The sequence below is a fragment of the Zonotrichia albicollis genome, chromosome 2, assembly GCF_047830755.1.
Source record: "Zonotrichia albicollis isolate bZonAlb1 chromosome 2, bZonAlb1.hap1, whole genome shotgun sequence".
Taxonomy (NCBI): Eukaryota; Metazoa; Chordata; class Aves; order Passeriformes; family Passerellidae; genus Zonotrichia; species Zonotrichia albicollis.
This window is the reverse complement of record NC_133820.1, coordinates 7687643-7708196: the sequence shown is the minus strand read 5'-3', so window position 1 is coordinate 7708196 and position 20554 is coordinate 7687643. Positions and strand designations below refer to the sequence as shown.

Genomic DNA, 20554 nt, shown 5'->3' with positions numbered 1-20554 from the left:
CCTGCTACCACCTTCTGCTGAGCTCCTCTCTGAAAAGCACCACCACCTCAGAATCCTTGCAGACTCCAGAATTCAGATTTGGCATCTATTTTCTTCGGCATGGGAAAAGTCTGGGCTCCTGCTGAAATCTCCATCCTGTTATCACAAGGGGATGCAGATATCACTGCTCTGTCCCTGAGTTTGAAACTGCTGGGGGCTAGGAAAGGGAAGTTCCTGTATTTGACAAAAGGGAAGTTTTGTAATTTCACCTGATGTCTTTGGATCAGGGTTTTTTATTTGCACAGATGCTTGTGCCAGCACAAAATCTTTCAGATTTTGAAACCTGGTCAGACATTAATGACTACAGTTTACAGAGACTGCTACTCCTACTTTGTAATTTTGTTTTTTTCTATTCTAGATAACTCTAAAAAAGGTGCTGCTTTTGCATATTCTTAATTCTGTGCTCTTTATTCAAATCCTTATTACTAAACAAAAATACTGCTCATTTTGGTTTTCCTTTCATCCGGATTTTCTGGATGCTGAAGTCTCGTGTCTGGATCTGTCCCAATTTATAAATATCTGAAAAGATGTTAAATAAATAAAAAATAATTAGGTTCAAGTGAGTGAAATCTACCTATATAATTTATACAAAGCTGTCACTTCATTTTTGTATGAAATTTGACAATTGCAATATTATAATTTTTTTAATGATTGTTGCTGAAAAACTATGTCAGGGCCTATAGGTACACAAGGTAGCTACAGAAATTGTGGTATATGCTAGGTATTTGTTTTGTTTTGGTGTTTTTCTTGCCTGGGTTTTTTTAATTAAAAAGATCCAAATCCATTCAAATTTAGGTGGGGTTATCCATCTTTGTCACAGACTTAGATATGGGATAATTCTAAATTGGAAGTGGCCTTCTAGATCCTGGGGATATCTCAATTTTTTTTTTTCCTTTTAAATCAGGGCAAGGAAGAGATTCCATCAATAAATGGTAAAGATTTTTAAGGTATCAGAATAATATAGCAGTAAATGGCCTGGTTCAAAGTACAGAGCTCTTTTTAAAGAATTTAATCTACAAATAATTTTCACTGATGATCAAAAATTTTCCTGCATAAGTAATAGTAGGGAAAATAAGGGAGAAGAATTTTTCATGGAGAAGTAAATGGACTTTTAATCTGCTGAATTGATCCCTGAGATCTTTTGGATACTGAAGAGACCATAGAGCTTGACAGATTCATGGAAAGGACAGCAAGTCCTTATTTAGCTTATTCATAGAACAGCAGTCTGTGAACAAACATGAAAGCAAGCAACAGAGAAAATCAGATTATTTCTGGAATCAGTCCAGAAAAAGATAAATCATGAAACTTCACAAGTGTACCTGAAGAAACCAATATTTCTCAGTCTGCAGGTGCTGCAACTCAGACTTCACTCATTCACTGTACTGGATGCTTGCCCAAGCCAAGTACATGTAGCTGTTGTTGATCCTGGAATTGCAGCAGAAAACTAATTTACTCCCAAATTTTTTTCTCTCCACAGATTTGTAAAAATTTATGTCTCATATACACCAGGGAATTTTCCTTTGCGTGGCAAAGTGTGCAGACAGCCTGAAGTGGTCCATGAAGAAAATGAAGAGTTATACTTCAGATCAGATAGAATTAAGTGTCATGTAATTTCTGTAGAATAAATGGCAGAGAAAATGTGCAGAAAGGCTGGGAAGGCTGACAATAGGGAAAGCAATGGTGGAAATAGTAAGACAAGTGATGCATAACCAACATCCAAGGGAATCAGTGCTTCTTAAAATCCTGTACTACCTCCCTCCTCTCTGTCACAGAGCTTTGTTTCCTAAATTTGGAGCAGCATTGCTTGACACATAGCAGTAATGTAAATTACTGATCCTTCTTTCTACCTGGCTGCTTGATACAGATTTTACAGAGGATGAAGCTAAAAATCTCACCAGGGAGAAATCGCTTCATTTTTTTCTGAAAAGTAACATATTCAGAACTCAGGAGCTGAATGTGAAAAAGAAATACAGCACTTCCCTGCAGGTCCCCTTTCCTGTGGTTACTATTAGCAAGGATCCACTGAGAATAAGCTGTTGAATTAGAAGGATGAATGTTCACTTAATAAGAAAATGCTGGAATTTCATTAGTATGGCAATATCTTCATGTTGCTGCAGATACGAGAGTATGTGTCAGGGTTTCTTTATCAGTCATCTTCCAAAGGATTTACATTTAATGGGTGTGATTAAACTAAAGGAAAAAGTTGCTTTGTTACAAACTTTATTCTAAAACTTCTAGTCAGGAGCTGATGGATTTGATTCTAATGGAGAATTATAAGATACATATAAATATTAAAGAATAAATAAGAAACCCGAGCTCAGCAGGGGTTTTTTCCCCCCTCTTCCATCCAGCTTTAGATTTTTAAATATCTAAATAATATCAGAACTAATCCAATAACCATAAAAAAATATTCAAAGCACCAAGTGACTATGTTAAGCACTAGTTTTCATGCACTTGTTAGCCCTGGGGATACTCAACTCTGAAAAATTATGACAGAATTTTGTGTAATTTGTATGCACACATCTAAATCCTTAATAAGTGGTCATGATCAGGGACTTAGGTGTTTAAATTACAGCAAATTGCAATCAAATTTTTAATCTGCATTTAATTACATCTTAAATATTACATCTGCAAACCCATAGTCCCAATTTAAATTGAAAATGAATGTTTTCAGCAGTTTGGAACACAGAAGAAGAGTCACTGTTCAGTGCTCTGAGTATCTAGTCTAGCCGGATCCTGTAGAGAGTAATCATTTAAAGTCATTTTAAATAATTAGGGAGGCAGTTATATGTGTGTCATACCAGGGTTTTTAACAGGGTTAAATCATGAATAAGTATCAAAAAATGTACACTTAGGTTCTAGATGGTTCATCAGTAAAGCCAAACAAAATCAGAACTGCTTCACGGTTTAACCTTAACTTGCAAAACTTCAAACCATGACAAATAAGCACCTGAGCTCTGTTTCTGCAGAATGGCCAGATTACAGAAGTATCACACCACAAACCTGAGAGCCTCAGGTCCCAACACAGTCTCTACTGACCACCTTTACTCTACATAATTAGGACTAACCACAATTCCAGGATTTGGAATGGACTGTTCTCAGAATAATTCAATTTTTATTTTCACTGGACTCCTGTGTAGAGCTCCTAAGAATTCCCATATGAGGGCCAGGGAAGTTCTGATGGCCACTGACTGGAGAGAGCAGTAACACACATGTCACACATCTGGAGATATGTATTTTGAACCAGGTACCAGTAGCACCAGATATCAGCAGTGAATCCAAATTTATGCACGAATATATGATGTCTATATATAAGTATTCTGTACATACTACAAATATATATATACATACATATATGTATACGTATAAATACATATATAATATACATATATATGTATTTTGTGTATATTGTTTCACTATATTTCATACATACATATACATATTATGCACACATGGGTACATTGCCTCCTCTTAACCACTTTATAGGCACTTTATAAACACAAAAAAAACTACTGAATATCAATTCAGTAGGATTCTGTAACATCCACAGGAAGAAGGAAATGCAGAAGACTGTGTGGGCTACAAGGAGCCATTCCATTATTTTCTTCAACAGCTTCTGTCATTCCTGTAATATTTGTTTCCTTCAACTTTTAAGAAAGTTTGACATCACTTTCAGGAGGCTTTGAGGATAGAGAATTAGGACAAAGTGTAACCTGGCAAACATAGGTTTGCAGTTGAAAAAAGGAATAGAATATTCAGTAGATTCCAAAAGTCAAGAGCAATGGAGTAAGGCTACAGAGCTGAGAAGGAAATGTTCCTCGAAGTTTGGTGTTGAATTAGCGCTGACACTGGAGGGGTAGGTCACCAACAGGAAAATTATTTGAGCATGGGACAGCAAAACCAGTATTAATTATGGCAATGCTCCAGGAATACACGTAGTCCAGGATGGGTAAGCTGCTTTTGGTTTAGAAATTAGCTTTAGGACATGAATAATAAGGCAGTAGGATTTTTAGATTAAGAAAATGCCTTTGGTTGGTTTAGACAGATCATCTGTCTATTTAATGCTTTATTAAAAACTTTATCCTCTTCAAGTCCTTACTGCCAATTAGTGTCAATTAACATAAATTTAATCAGCCTTCCTCTGCTCCCAGTATAATGCTGTAAAAGCAGTGTAGTTCTAGCAATTCCTATGTGATTTATACCAGCGTAAATGGGAAAAGAATGAGCCTTAATAGGTGTGCATTTAAGTGCCTGTTCCTCAACCACAGTGTGTAATGTGCCCCAGCCCAGGTAACTAAATTCCTGTGGGGCACATTTATGATCATAAGCTAGACTTTTACTTTAAGTTAATCCAAACAATTAGCTTCTCTGGCAGAGCCTTGCAGGCAACTCTGAAGAGGTAATATTATACAGCAGCTTTAATTATGAGTAAACTAGATCACAGAATTGCATTAATAATGATGAACATAACTTAGCTTGGTTAAAGTATCCAATCATGTTTCATAAAATAGAAGAAAAGAGAAATCAGCGTGGATATTAGAATAGTGTTGCTGGCATGGCAAGTGTTGCCTGACTGGAGATTTGGAAGATGAGGTGCTTACAAAATAGATAATCATGAAATCTGAAAGTTTTATACTGGACGATTGAAATTGAAAACAAAAAAAGTAATTAAAAACCTTGGTAAACATCAATTACCCGCTTTCAATACATCTGCCTCACAGATTTAAAGGCTGTGTCTAAAGAGTAAAATATATATATTTTAAACACCTATTTTAGTAAATCTCAGTTCATATACAATTCTTCTTTGTCTTTTTCATGTACTCCTCAGAATATCACAAGGCCTGCATGAGATGCACTATTTCATGCAGGCCTCTTGATATTAAGCATCAATTCACAAAAGTTAAGCATTAATTCACAAAAAGAATTGAGCATCAATTCAAAAAAATCTAGCCCTTAAATACACTTCATTAAATGACACCAATCTCTGAAAAAAGTACCTTAAAATACCAGAGAATGAGCAATAATTATAATATCATAAAATAATACATAAAAAATACATAACAATATGGATATGGTTTGGGTACTATGAACATACAGCCAAACAAAGATGGCAGAACAAGTGTAATGCTTCTAACTTAACAGTTAGGATCGCTTGACTTTTCAGTCTTGGGACTTCTTTATCTAATTCTGAAAGTATTAACTTCTCAATAAACTAAACATGATTAAACCAGAGAAATTCTAAAATTAAAAACCAATCTCCTTTATCTTTCTGTTACCAATTTGATGGCTCAGAGCCTCACAAACAAGAGACTTGTCTTACCTTGGTAAATAAAACTATCAGTGGAGGGAAGAGACAAATATTTTCATACAGAAATTAAGTTATTTTTAGCGCATCAAAGAAATGTGAAGATTCAGTAATTCTTATATTAATCCTGGGTAATGACTGGGATAAGTTTAAAGTCACCCCCATTTTTTCCTCATAGGAAAGCTGTTGGAAGTGAAGTTTTACAACAAATTAAAAACCCCAGGTTCTTTCCTGCACTCTTCCTTAATAAAAAACACACAATAAATTGAAGAAAAAATTTTGGTAAGATTCTGGAGTACCTTTGCTTAATGGCCCTACAATTTTGCAGAAAACCAAAATACTTCACATGAGGTTTCACTGAAGGCACAGTTTAGATACTTCGAATTCATATTCTTCTTGAGGGACTAAGCTTTCCTGAGAGGATTATCTATTTCAATTAAAGTAGGAAAGTTTCAAGGATAATTCAATTTATACTAGTCCTAGCTATAGTCACCAAATTTTACAAAAACTCCACTCCTATTCAAGAACATAAATGAAAGATCCAGGTTCCAAGAATTACCTGGAATTCATCGACATTTTATAGCTGCCACACTCAAATATTTGATAGTGAGCATCTCAGGGTGATGGAATTCTTTTGTTGGCCATAGAAACCTAAGAAGAAAACAAAATAATTTAAATTTACACAGCTGTAACAGAGTAAAGAGAAAAGAGATTACAGCCTTTCAAAGAAAGAATGAAATTAAATACAGTCTGAGACAAGCACCTGAAGAGCGCATCAGGAAAAAAGGTTGTTTAGCAACACTAATGGGAAAATATTAGCTAGCTAAAAAGAGACCAGACTTGTGAAAGAACTGGCCAAATTACAAAAGCAGTGCAGACATTCCAATGATCTCTCAGGGTCTGGCCTTGCATCCTTAGATGTTGCTAAGTGATTTTCTTTATGTGCCATTGTGATTTGAAAAGGACAAAATATTTCAAGTACTCTCATGATTTACCAGTAGTTTAGCCTTATTCAAGCTGTCCTGCATACAAAATACTTCCCTCTGGTTCAGCCACAGAAAAAGAAAAAAGCTGATATAGTAAAAAACAAAGAACGATCACTGCTGTAATTTACCCCTTGTCCAGAGACAAGTAGTCTTTATTAGTTTTCAACTTATTTTCAAGGATATTTTATTAAGATGTTTGCTTCCTTCTGGATTCTAATACCTTAGGGGATTACAAAAATAACTACTTCAATTCCTACTGCTTTACTACTTCCCTCCAATTTTCTTTACTAAACTCATTACTAAATACAAAATTCCACTAAAATTTTAGATAATTAAAATATAAGGGTGCTTTCAAGATATTTTATCATCAGTTCATTGTTCTGGTAAAAATGATCACGTCAATGTAGTATAGAAGTACAAGTATTTCCTCTTTTAACCTACAATCTAAAATATCTATTAAAAATGTTAACTATAAAATCAAGTATTATGCTTTTTTTTGTTTTCTCCTAAGTCGGAACATCAAGTCTTGGGAATTTATTTTTAGTAATTCATATTACTTACCCCAAAAAAGCCTGGTAACCTGTTTTCTCATAGGTTTATGGAATAGTGGGTAAGCATGAAAAACCTGGCAGTCTTTGTATGAGTCTCAAACAGTCATGAGCAAAACTGACAGCAAAATTTCCAAGGGGAAACCCTTATTTATTACCTTCATTCTGTGTGGCCTTGGCAGCTGCACAGCTCAGGAAGGTTTCATAAAGTAGAGCAATCAGAATATTTTTGGAATGCAGTTGATAGCATTATTAACAACCTCACTAGGTCTGTTTTCTATACCCACTGCCAAATCAATTTGTAGTTCAGTAATGACTGTAACCAATTTCTTACAGTTAACAACTAATCCTGAATGAATCAGAACAACACAGCCCATTAAATTCCTAATTATACATATGTACATACATTTAAACAGGCCTGGGTGTAGCCCATATTTTCACTGTATTGAAGTAAGGGGAAGACACTGAGGGATGGTAAGACTGTGCATGAGCCCTGCTCAGGTTTGCAGGATTAGTTTAGAAAGCTTGAAATGTTTCTTCTTTTATGGCCTCTGACTCTCACATCCGTTTTTATTAAATATGCAGCTCTGTCAAGCCTCTGACATGCAGCTCAGGTAGACGCATTATAAAAATCACAGGGTGAAATCAGGATTCCTTGACTAACTGACTGCAACAAATATGGGAACTGACTACTTTAGACATGTCCCTATTGCCTTACCTTACAGAAGATTGCTGACCTGGATAAACACCAGCCCTGCATGCCAGAGAGCATCAGGGTTTACAACCAAAACAGAAAAAATAGTATTTCTCTTGGAAAAAAATACTCTGAGTTGTAGTAGTCTATGGCAGTCTTATTCAGACTACAGCTATATTTAAAAAAACAAAACTAAAAAAAACCAAAACCCAAAACTCACTCTTCCATCACACAGGCATCCAGCTTATGTTTACTTATTTTTGTATTTACATATATCCCATTCTCCTTTTTTCTGTGATAAAACTTTAATAGCCAATGAAATATAAATCAGATGTATGTATAATTTATTATTTTAAATACATATTTTATCTTCAAGCTTTTTAAAGAGGAAACTATTTCATCTTTTTTTTTTTCCTTTAAGGTCTCAGTAGTTTGAAACATTCATGAATAAAGCATGTTTCAAGCTGCATTTACATTTTTATAGTGTGTGCTGGAACAGTATAGATCTTGTTTTCTACTTGCACACTTTTAGGTCAACACAATTGTCACAGGAACAAACCTTACAGAAATCTCTGGGATTTCATAAACATACTTTTTTATTATTTCCCAGCACCTTGGACACCTCCCTGATGTGCTCACCCTTTCTTTGGTCAGAAAGCTGAAATGTTTTATAGATGTACAAACACATCTGTGCTGGTACCTCTCACATATTTCTTTACTTATTTCCATCTCAGAGCCAGGAAGGATTTAGATATTTTGAAAAAGACAAGTCTTAATTCTATTACAGGGTAATTCAGAGCTCTTCTGGAGATGGATTAGTTTATCAAGTAGGTTTAGTTAACTCCTACAGTTAAAAGGCCACATTAGGGTTTCAGTTGTTACAAAATGAAAGGCGTTTCTTTATTTTAGAACTATGTGGACCTACACCGATGCATTTTTGATTAGAATTTGATTATTTCTATCTTACATCTGCCACACATCTCTCCGAGCAAAATGCAGGTGGTCTATTGAAATTAATCTGCCCTGGGAAATATACCATATAACTTTTTGGGTTTTTTAATTTTCAATAAAGACAAAGCCCTACAGGCACTGGTTTGATTCAAATCCTTTTTAACTTTTCTAAAAGCATGGTGCCATCAGCTATGCCTTTCTGTCAGGACTGAAGATTTCCCTGCATGAAATTTCATCTTATAAAAAATCTTTTCTTTTTATGTACTTCTCCCCCAAATTTGGAAGTATTTGTACACTATAAAAAGTATGCTGAAGATATGCATTTTATGGAGAATTTAGCTTGTAATACAGAGACAGACAAAGATGAGCCAATAATTTACTATTAATAACAAGTAATATCCAACTTTTGTACTGGTATTTTTGCCAGAACTCCACAACGAGGCAAGTATTTTATCCTCCTTTAAGAAATTTCATATAAAATACAAGAAGTTTTGAGAACAGAAAATGCATAAAGAATGAATAGATAATATTGCAAGAGTAGAAAAAAAAACCTGAAGACAGTGTAAAATCATTTTGCAGTTCTCCCACAAAATTAGATCTCTCCCTAGTGCCACGATGTCTTATACTGTCTATTCAAAAAGGAATATACCAAGATATTTCTAAAACTTTCTTCTTCCTACAGAAAAGCTTATGCATGTTCTCTTAACCATTGTTAAAATAATGCATGTTTTCTCATATTTGTTAAGTGAAGCATCAAATTACTAGCACAAGTCATTTTTGATGAGTCATTGCACACTGTGTGAAGTGGCAAACATGAAAATATTCTCAGAGCTGAAATTACAATTTGCATTCTCAGGGCAAGTGTTCTGCAGCTAATTTGTACTGTGGATACTGAAAAAAAAACCCCACACCAAACTCCCTGCAGCTCAGGCAAACTATTCACATCTTTGAAACATCTTCAGTCAGCCAAAAGTGTCTGGCATGCATTTACAGTCTATTTGCACAAGGAGGATTCAAAACAAGCTCTGACTGAAATCCCATGGCTAAATAAGCGAGTTCATTTGTTGCAAGCTCTCTGGAAAAGGTGCAGTGATTAAAAGCAAAGCTGTGCTGATATGTTGTGGCATACAGAACTCTCAAGATTCACAACGGGTGACAGATTTTGGTACTAGGGTCTATTTTCTCTCCAAGCTCTGGCTCAGCAATCAACAATTTCTTCACATTCTTGCACTGCAACTTTGGAATTTACCAATTGGGTTTTTTTTCTGGGCTATGGTGGCTTTCTGTTTTCACCTTCCTTTCCTTTTTATGACAAGAGTATTGTCTAGTGATCTTGATCTCAAGAAAATCATCTGTATCCTCCAACTCATTCTTCTTTACTGACTTCTCCCTGAAGTCTGAAATGAGATCTGTCATTTCTCCTATTTTCTCCCTACTTTTCCTTCCTTCAGACTATTCCTCACAGTGAGTGAAAAGAAAGCAGCAAAGCTCAGAAAGGATGCAACTTTTATAAAGAAAAGCAGGTTGGAGTAGTATTTGCTCATTATTGAATTATCCAGAGGACTCAAATTAATCCTAAACACTAAAGGTCATCACAGCTGTAGGGCAACAAACCCAGCTTTGCACAGCCAACCAAAACAGACTGTTGAGGTTTCCTTTTCAGCCTTGTCACCTGCAAGAGAAAATGATTCCCTTTATTTTGCTGGACAGACAGGAGGCAAGCAGCACATGCCACTGCTGACTGAACTGCAAAAGCAAAACTGACAAATCCTGGAGGAAGAAGCTGCCATTATAAAGCCAGGCTATTATAAAGCCAGGCACAGCTAATGCTACCTTGACTTGCTCAGCTTATACCTGCTGCTGCTGCTCAACAGCCCCTGAGGCCCAAGCGACATTACCCTGGATTCTAAGGCAAGACAAAAAAGAGATTTATAATTTTATCATAAAAAAGTAAAAATAAAAAGAGATTCCTACAGAAGACTCACAACCATTGCAGGTTTTGTGCTGTGATAAAGAAGCAGAGAAAGGCGACTGCATTAAAACTCGGGATGCTTCTTGCAAGTAGCAACAACACTATTCATGTAAGCTAAATAAAGGGACAAAAAATTGACAAATTTCAGGGCTGGAAAATCAAAAACAAAACGTAACAGTGGTCCTTGGCATCTTCCCCTTTCTAATTTGTCATAAAAATAATAACTATTATTAAAAGAAATATTCTTACTCTCTTCACGGGAATAAAACAAAATCTAGAAGCTGAAATTGTTTTCCAATTCCCTTTAAAGCACTTAAAAAGTGCCACTAATTTTAAAGGGTACTGTGTAGACTTAATCTGTGTGTGTATATTTAGATACACACACAGCCATTCACACATATACAAATGCATCAATACAGATACCCACAATGCAAAATAATCCATTATAGCAGTTCCCTTTTCAGAATAGAAAGACTGCTTTAAGATCTCTGGACAATTTAAGGAAAAAAAATAGTATGTTATAGCTGGTAGTTTTAACATTTATTCTTTTTTGTCACAGAGTGATTTTGTTTTGAGGAAAAGCAAACACTTCCCCAAAGTTTAAGAGTATATTTGTACAAGCATCCTAAATTTCTAATGCTCTGCCTGGGCTGGTTTTAGATTAAAAATCCAAGCTGGCCTTGTAACTGTAACTTGCAATATATCACTGTGAAAGAGAAGCATAAAAAGCACAGCCATGCAAGTTAAGATTGGCATGTTTAGACTCCCTCTTGATCTCAAGGGTTCCAGGAACAGACCTGAAGCATTAATATTCTGTCTGTGAATGTGCAAAGCTCAGTTTTTGCTGAATTCACAAAATTAACCCAGTAACTTTACAGAAGAGTTTGATAGAGCTTGAAGTCCTTGTAGCTGTGTGAGTTTTCACCAGTAGAGGAGGTGTTGTTCAGTTCAAAGGAACTCAAATTGAACTGCTTTTTTATGATTTGAAAATTAAAAAAAAATTAAAAAAAAAGAGAGAAGCTGAAGTTTCAAAAATGCAATATTCAAACTCTACAACTCTACCAGTAAAACACTTGACTTGGAGCAGAAATGTTGAAAATGCTATGAAATCAATCTGTTTCTGCAAAACACATACTAAAGTAAAAACTGTCTTCTCTCACTCAATCTCACCAAGCTGGGTGCTGTAAATTTGTAACAAAAAATCCAAATTAAAAGGAAACTCATAAGCACAGAGTAATTCTACTGTTTCTTTTCCTTTCTGGTAATTCTCATTATGTTACCTATAAATAGCAAAGTGTTAAAGGAGTGGCTCTTGTGCCTGTATCTTTATGTACAATTTAACTGAAATGCATTGATACATTCTCTTTCTGTACTATGCCATAATAAAATTAGAGAATTATTTTATAACTAGAATGCTGTTTTCAGACTGTTTTTGTCTTAAAACCTTTATTCAATGAAAATATTTTCTGAATAAAATTCAGCAGTGGCTATTATTTATTTTGTTAAATTGAGAAATTATGAACAGTGTAAAAAAAACTCATCTGCCTTTAAAATAATGCAGAAGCACAAGGGTCTCATTCTCACCCAGTTATTTCTGGCTTGCAAAATCTGGCGGAAAAAAATGGATCTGTCACATGAAAATTGGTTGCTCTAAGTGAACTGTGAGAAGTTTATTTTGTGTTCTTATTTTTTCCCATCTCTAAACTCTTCTGTGTGCTGGAACTTTATTTGGTAACAGAGATATTTTGACCTTTTGGTGGTTTTTTGTTTGTTTGGGGATTTATTTTTGTAAATTTTTTTGTTGTTGTTGTTGTTTCTTTCCGGTTTTGGTGGCTTTGTTTGGGTCCTTATGGACTTTTTTATTTGTACTTCAAGGAGGAGAGCCACAGGGCTTTCACACAGGTTCTTTGTATTTTTGTTTTTAGAAAAAACTGGCTGCTCTCCCATGAAAGTATGTCTCAGTACTGCTATCATCAAATAAAAATTTGATGATTTATAGAAATTGAAAGCATTAATAAGACAGAAGTTGGAATCTTGAAAGGTTACACAAGTGTAGGAATGAAGAAGAAAGTTTACTGGATATCTTTCTGCCTTCATTCTTTTCCTCAACAGAGAGCCAATTTTTTTAGCAGGAATAAAATGGATTAAAAGGTGATAAATTCTCAATGAGAGGTGAGGATGCAAAAAAATGTGTGGCAAGAAAATAGAATTTTATTTATAATTTTTATGCCATTATTTTGTGATTAGTGTAGGTGGTTATAGCTGTTATTCTGATTATCAAATTATTCATCTAGAAGTTCAAATAGAAAATAACACTACTTATCTACTGCTTACTACAGTTTTCTGTACATGACATTTCTCATAATATATATTACCTGGAGTTTTTTTAATTGATATTCACTGTGGCTGTAGTAATACCTTAGTATGTTAAAAAAAAATCAAGCTCAGACTCACAAAGGCAAATAAAAAGGCTCCTGATGATCGTAATTAAACAAGTTCATTTCTTCCAGGATTCACTCAGGCTGTCTTGGCAGTCCAGCAATACCTGACTGCCACGTTCATTCACTGTAAAAAAAGCCTAATCATTTCTGTGAAGTAAAAGTAGCCACTTGCAGTAGGAAAAGTATTGCCTGACTATACCTTAAGGAAGGAACATCCAGCCCCACAATATTCAGAAGCAGATTAGCCCTCACAAAAGTCATTACCTTTATAAAAAACTTCTAAAAAATAAACAAACATACATATATAATGAAAATAAAATCTTCATATATCAATATAAAAAATCCTTTCCATGCCAATGGGATTTGCAAAACAGAATATTCAGCGAATCCATGATGGGGACGAAAATACATTTAGTCTATGACTTCAGAAAAACCAAAATAATTAATTCTTTTTTAAGTTATTATAAATTTTGAAGTAATATATGCAGAAAGTATTAAGTATTGCCATTATGAAGGCACAATTTCTCACAGTTGGATGCTGTTGGGAGAACTCTCCTGTTGGAACATCCAGGAGCTACTCTGGCAGCCAAATCCTCACCATCTGAGATGGCACTCACAGTCAGTCCAGATTTCCTCAGCAGCTCGACACCAGGTGTCCCACAGCAGAGCCTCAGAAATCCAGATCCTTAAAATAATTTACTGTTGGTGCAAAAAAATCAATCAATAAATACATAAATAAGTGAATGAATGAAGAACGGCATGAGTTGGTGTCTCTGAGGAGGACCAAGAACAAAGCAACCCTTTGGCTTTTATATCTTCAGAGTCTAAATGTGGGATAATCTAGAGCCATCAGCTCCTGCTGTGTGTCTCAGTGTCCCTCACCTGTCTGTACCACAAGTCCCTGTGTCCTTTGTTGTGCAAAGGGTCAGCAGCGATTCACAGCCCTCTTGGCCCAACCTGCAGCTCCATCTGCAGCTCCACCTCAAGTGCAGGATGAGCTCCTCAACTCTGAATTCCTTCCTCAAACATATCCCCCCAGTTCCCAAACCAGTAAGAATCCCTCTAAATAAAAGGCAAGCAAACATCTCCTTGCGCCTGCTCCTAGGAGGATCTGAGACCCTGAGGGTGCCAGGCTGTGCCTGACCCCCATTAATACCCCCAGCCCAGCCTGGCTGTCCTTGATCATGGCTGAGGGAATGGTTTGGTTAGGAAGGGAGGGCACTACATAAAACCAAGACATGAACCATGCTGAACAGGATTTGCCATTCTCTGTGCTGACAGTCAGCCATGGTCAGGACCACAGGCCACAACACAATGTGGCTTAACCACATCCAGACTGAAAGGAGGCCTGGCAGAGTGAAGATGAAAAATAAAAGGCAAGCAGGTGCCTGGAAGAGAACTAAACAATCAGAATACTTGCCAGGACCTGGTCTCAACAAGCAAACACCTCCTTGCTCCCATTCCCAGGATGATCTGAGACCTTGGAGGTGCCTTGAGGGTGCCAGGCTGTGCCTGACCCCCATTAATACCCCCAGTCCAGCCTGGTTGTCCTTGATCATGGCTGAGGGAATGGTTTGGTCAGGAAGGGAGGCCACTGCACCTCCCCATGGCCCTCCAGACCTCACCAGGCCAACCCCAGACAACATGTATCCTCTGAGGTGGTTCTGGAGAAGAGCCTGGTGTCAGAGCCCTTGCCACACAGGCCCAGAGATGAACAAAAACCCAGACATGAACCATACTGAACAAGATTTGCCATTCTCTGTGCTGACAATCAAGACATGGTCAAACAGAAGTCACAACACAATGTGGCTTAACCACATCCAGACTGAAAGGAGGCCTGGCGGAGTGAAGATGAAAAATAAAAGGCAAGCAGGTGCCTGGAAGAGAACTAAACAATCAGAATACTTGCCAGGACCTGGTCTCAACAAGCAAACACCTCCTTGCTCCCATTCCCAGGAGGATCTGAGACCTTGGAGGTGCCTTGAGGGTGCCAAGCTGTGCTTGACCCCCATTAATATCCCCCTTCCAGCCTGGCACTCCTTGATCATGGCTGAGGGAATGGTTTGGTCAGGAAGGGAGGCCACTGCACTTCCCCATGGCCCTCCAGACCTCACCAGACCAACCCCAGACAAGATATACCCTTCTAAGGTGGTTCTGGAGGAGAGCCTGGTGTCAGAGCCCTTGCCACACAGGCCCAGAGCTGAACATAAACCAAGACATGAACCATGCCGAACAAGATTTGCCACTCTCTGTGCTGGCAGTCAGCCATGGTCAACCACAGGTCACAACACAATGTGGCTTGACCACATTCAGGCTGCAAGGAGGCCTGGCAGAGTGAAGATGGATGCAATAGCAGTCAATAGCATTAAACACAGCACAGAGGGCTACCTGAAGAAGTATGGATGTAATTGACTGGCTTATCTAAGGACAGATGAAAGTAATTCAGCAAAACAACAAGTTTTGCCTCACTATTATGCCCTAGGTTGCCAGCAGATGAGAGCAGGTCCTGGTGGCTGCCTCAATAGCTTCTAATCATGAAATACAATAAGTGAAGTAGGGCAGCAGCAAGGAAAAAAAAAACCAACAACAAAAACCAAACCACTCAGCACACTGAGGCACTTACCTTCCCGAGGAATGAATTGAGAATAAAGAACAGAAAGAGTTAGATTCCAGTTTTTATTTTCAGTCAAGTGCTTTTTTTGTTTACCTTGAATAAACCCTTTCTTGCTAGATTTGAGTGCTCAGGAGAGTGAAGTCAATCTTGGAAACTGAAGTCTTTTATGTACACACCCTGGGATAAAAAACTGCTGCTGGGTGCATGAACCAAAGCTGCACTGGCCCATTGAGAAGAAGATTGAGAATCTGAAATCAAAAGACTCTTTCATCATTCTCTATTTGCCCTCTATTACTTTTGCATGCTTTTTAGAACTTTAAAAAGATGAGAGTAAGTTTAGTATAATTTTTCCAGCATATGATTACTGGCATATCAGTTATTTTTACATTTATTGCAATGTCTGTGCCAGCTTTGTTTTGGTGCTTATATACAGTGATAAATATTCTGTGCCATTACTGGGACACACTAGAGTTGTGACGCTCCCTGCCACATCTAATTCTGGGCCTGGACGGGTCCATATGAACTGGATAGAGTGTAATGATGACAGCAAAAATCACTTTAGCTATGACACGAACAAAATGCAAAATCAGTGTTGTATGTAATCTTTAGAGAATTGTTTCTGTTGTGGCGAAAGCATGATGGTATATAGTAAATTATATTGATTTGTGGTTCAAGACAGTTCAAACCTCTGTTTCTTTTGTGTAATACCTTTGAATTCTGCTACTTGAAGGGATTAAGCAGGAATTAGTTAAAATAATTTCAAACAACAAATCTTGGAGATATTCTGAATATAGTATGGTCTTTTTAGAAGACAGGCTTGCTACAACAGCCACATTTGCAAGCTGTGAGTAATGTTTACCATCAGTGTTTCAGAATGAGTGGTGATCTGTTTATCTAGGGGCAATTGATCAGCAGTTTGCAAAGTAAAAATGCCCTTCTCAAGTTACATATTTTTCTCCCTTTTCTCTCTAACCTATCCTATTTTTTTTTTTTTTTTTTTGCTATGGTAATTCATTTCTACTCTAAAGGACCACAAAATACTGCTTTAGGTGAACAACTCAATTCACCTAGGCCCTGACTTAGAGCAGGCCATCCGTGACAACCCTAATAAATTGTGCATGAAATTGATTTAATCTATATTTGAGACATAATTTGTCCTGCAGAACGTTGTGTCTGCAGTTCACTCATGGTTTTATTTCATTTGCTGTTTTGTGGCTTGCATTGCTGTATATTTACGAAAATAATTTCTGTTTTCCTGTCAGAACAAAAAACCAAACCGAACCAAAATCCTGCACAATTTATTCTGAGATTGTTTTTCTGATCACTTTTACTGAGGGCAGCACAAATAGCTGAATTGAGAGGTCTTTTATAATTCTTTCCATATCAACCACTCTAGCACCTGAAGTATAGTTTTGCTTATAGTTTTGCTCCATCCACAGATCATATCCAGAAGGGCGCTCAGTTGGTCTCAAATGAAATTCACTATCAGCAACAAGGATTCCCCTATTAGCTATGGTTGGTGGTAGTTCTGGATTTGTTTGCCACTGAATACTTGATATAGAACTAAAATAAAGCAAACAAACAAAAAACTAAACAAACCCCCCCCCCCAAAAAAAAAAAAGAAACAACAAAACAACTTGATACAGAAGAACATCTAAGGATTTTATACACTGATGATCCTGAAATTTAAAATACTTAAAATGCAGAGACACACATATATATTATTTTTTTTCTGTAAGTAACTTTTGCTACCGTGGAGAGAAGGGAATCTATATATTTGACTGAAGAAGCTGCAAACCAATACACAACAGAAATCAGAAAACAAATTAAATCAGAAGTTCTTTAAAACTCAAGATAAATGTTAAAAAATCCTTAATTTGACTTGACACCACACAGACAACATGATAATAAAGAAAAAGTAACTTCAACCATAGGAAATGATGAATAAAATGGCAAAGCTTTTGCCACACAGGAAACCAGATTAGCTGGTAACAACTCCAGACCGTTCTTTCAAGTACTTTTTTACTTAAGAGTACAATGAAATTTCAATGGGATCCATTTTCTTTTTGAAGCAAAATTCTTAAAACACTGACTCTGAGCCTTGTATAATATCAGCTTCCACACAACATATCTATTTAAAAACGTTCATGAGAGATCCTCTTCCAAGGCCTCACAGATCCTCACAGCTCTTATTTGCAGGCAGTTAAAGGACAAATCATATATTTAAGGAATATAGGAGACCTGACACAACTGCTAACCTGTCCATTGAGCATACCAAGGCATACAGATAGGTTAAACCAATTCCCAGCTCAGTTGCATTCTATAAACTTCAGTTATCATGGAAACATCAATAGATAAATAAAAGATTATCAGTTGGATGCTTTTGTAATCACAAGCCTTGCTCAAATCTGCTTGGAGATTTAGCCAAAGGAGATACATTAATGCAAAATATGTATTTCAAATTAAGACTCATACTGATTCCTAAACTTTTAAATTTAAGAAAGCCTTTTGCAAATGCACTATTTTATTCAGGATTATTTGCTTAAACAAATCTAATAACCTTCAGCATTTTCTCCCATTTGCTAAATGAAGCCATTATAATGTAAGAAAATATGAAGAGAGTGTAAGACTTTATTGCTACTGGTTTGGATTTCACCTTTTTTTCTTTAATGCCTTTTTAATGTGTGCACTAAGCACATGTATCTGCACACACATACATATATAAGTACACACATAAACATTAAAAATAAGAATTGAAACTCTGTGCTAACCAGTCAACCTTGTTTTCCCATCTTATTTGTTTCAGGTTCACAAGGTAGGATACAAATATGATGTATTTCAACCTTTTAATTTGGGTTTAAATAAAGAGATTATCTTGACTCAGAAGTCCCATTCCAATTTGATATTATTTCAGTTGCAGGTCCCCAGTTATAGGTGTTTATTCTCTATATCCCACCAACAGGTATGTCCAGCCACTTCCAAGGAAGTTGGGCTTTGGAAAATCTTGTGTTTGCTCTGGAAGACAAATTTCACAATAATGAACAGCAGCACCAAACATTGTTGTGTTACCAACATCTTTCCAGCCACCAAAGCAAAGTGCAGCACCATGAGTGCTGCTGTGGGGAAAATTAACTCCATCCCAGCCAAAACCAAGACTGAAATGTACTTTCCCCTCTGAAATATATGGTCGGGTTCAGTGCTTTCAATTTGAAGCAAAAAGCTTCACAAAGCTTTCATAAAGCTGCTGGCAGAGCTGAGCTGAAAATGGTGCTTACTTACTTGTGTTGGCACCTGTCTGCTGCTGAAACTTGGAACACAATAAATCCCTGAACCTTGCACAAGGAGGGAAAAAAAAGGGGGGAAAAAAACGGGGGGAAAAATGGGGGGGGAAAGGGGGGGGAAAGGAAAGTGAGGAGATAAAGTGAGAGGCAGAGCAAGGGAGTTCTGAAGACACACATTAAATATTATCTGATATATATTTGCAAATGATTCTCATGAGTTCATCCATGTGGCAAATGCTGATGTGCTGCCTTTAAAGTTCCTCATGAATGCATTTTTTAATCTAAAGTAAAATCTCACACCAGCAAAGCTCTTATTTGGAGCATGAGAAAGTTTCTCTTTATTTTCTCTAAAATAAAACTCTAAGCCTTCCCCAATAAACATTACCTCAAGAAATATTCATTTGTTAGAGATGGTTCAGGAGCTGCTACAGAGCTTTCTGGCTGATTCAAGGTTGTGACAGTGCTCAGATGTTGCAATGGTTCTGCATTGTATTCCAACAGCTGAACGTGTTACTAAACCTGCATGAAAGGCAGAGTTGTTATTCAAGCTGCAATATCATCTTCTTCTGCTGACATAAATAAATAAAATCTTACAGTGCTTGTCTATTTTTTCCAGCCTTCCTTCAGACTACTTTTATTCCAAACACAATGAGGCAGACTTCAAGGAATGAAGGTGAGAGTGTTGCTGGAGGTCAGGAGAGGCACATGTACCTCTCAGACCCACCAGCATTACAGTGTGTGTCAGCACACACTCCTTTGGCTCCTTGTGTTTGATGCTCTTTTTTTGTTGTTAAAATATCTACCTTCTGGTAAGCTTACAATGCTGCAAGGGTGTTGTTTGCAGGGTTTTTTTATTTGAATTTTTTTCCTGTCTTGACATTTATTTTTCAGCCCTTTCAGGCCTCAGTATGTCGCCCTTTTCTTTTCCCCCTGCATCCTTTGAGAGAAGCAGGTTTTATTTTTTCTTCCATTCTTTTTATTTTAGTGTGAGTGCTTCTCACTTCCCACACACTTACAATTTTTATTGATTGTGCTCTTTTTGTTACCCACATTTCCACCATCCCAAAGCATTTTTTCCCCTTACTACAACTCATCAGCAAAAACAAAACAAAACAGTAACTTTCAGACCAAATTAGTGAATACACCAAATAATATAGGTGAGAGAAACTTATGCTGCATTGCATCAGTTCCCTTGAAAACAGGAATTAATAAAAAAAGTTTAAGGGAAATTCTGGGTTAGGGAAAAGATTCAGGATAACAAAACATGGTCCTTGATAGTTTCCTTATCAGTAGCTATGACAGACGTATTTTAAAACATTTTTAAAGCCTGCTAAGTAATCAGGACTGAATTGTTTTGCAAGCTGGGATAATTCCACTTCTGGGAGTGCTGAAACAACCAATATTTATATCTTCCTCCTCCATAAAACAATCTGTTGCAGACTTTCCCCAGTTCATCAACATCTTCCTAGGAGGGTATCTCTAAAAAGACATATTGAAAGCTTTTCCCTGAATTTTCTGTTGAGCAGGTGGGCTGTGGGATGGTTTTTGTTTTGTAGATATACTTTGGATTGTTTGCAAAAGCTGTTTGTTACCATGCCATCTGATGGACAATTTCTCAATGTGCCATCATGACTACAGCATCTGCTCTCACCACAATGTTTCTTCTAATATGAATCGGCCTAGGAGAAATTCATCACTGCAATGTATTATTCATGTTGATAAA

The 20554-nt window shown here is 36.7% G+C and overlaps 1 long non-coding RNA gene across 4 annotated transcripts in view; it reads right to left on the bottom strand.

Moving 5' to 3' along the window:
- LOC141727063 (uncharacterized) overlaps positions 1-19308 on the bottom strand; it is a 29241-nt gene extending 9933 nt beyond the window's left edge. For 2 of the 4 annotated variants that reach the window (XR_012578052.1, XR_012578053.1), the window contains exons 1-3: positions 5904-6105; positions 1359-1464; positions 2-558 (exon numbers count right to left, since the gene is read on the bottom strand). This is a non-coding gene — a long non-coding RNA (uncharacterized LOC141727063). Of the gene's footprint in view, position 1; positions 559-1358; positions 1465-5903; positions 6107-19216 lie in introns of those variants that run through there. The other 2 variants (XR_012578054.1, XR_012578055.1) reach the window with 2 other exon arrangements.
- Positions 19309-20554: the final 1246 nt, after the last annotated feature.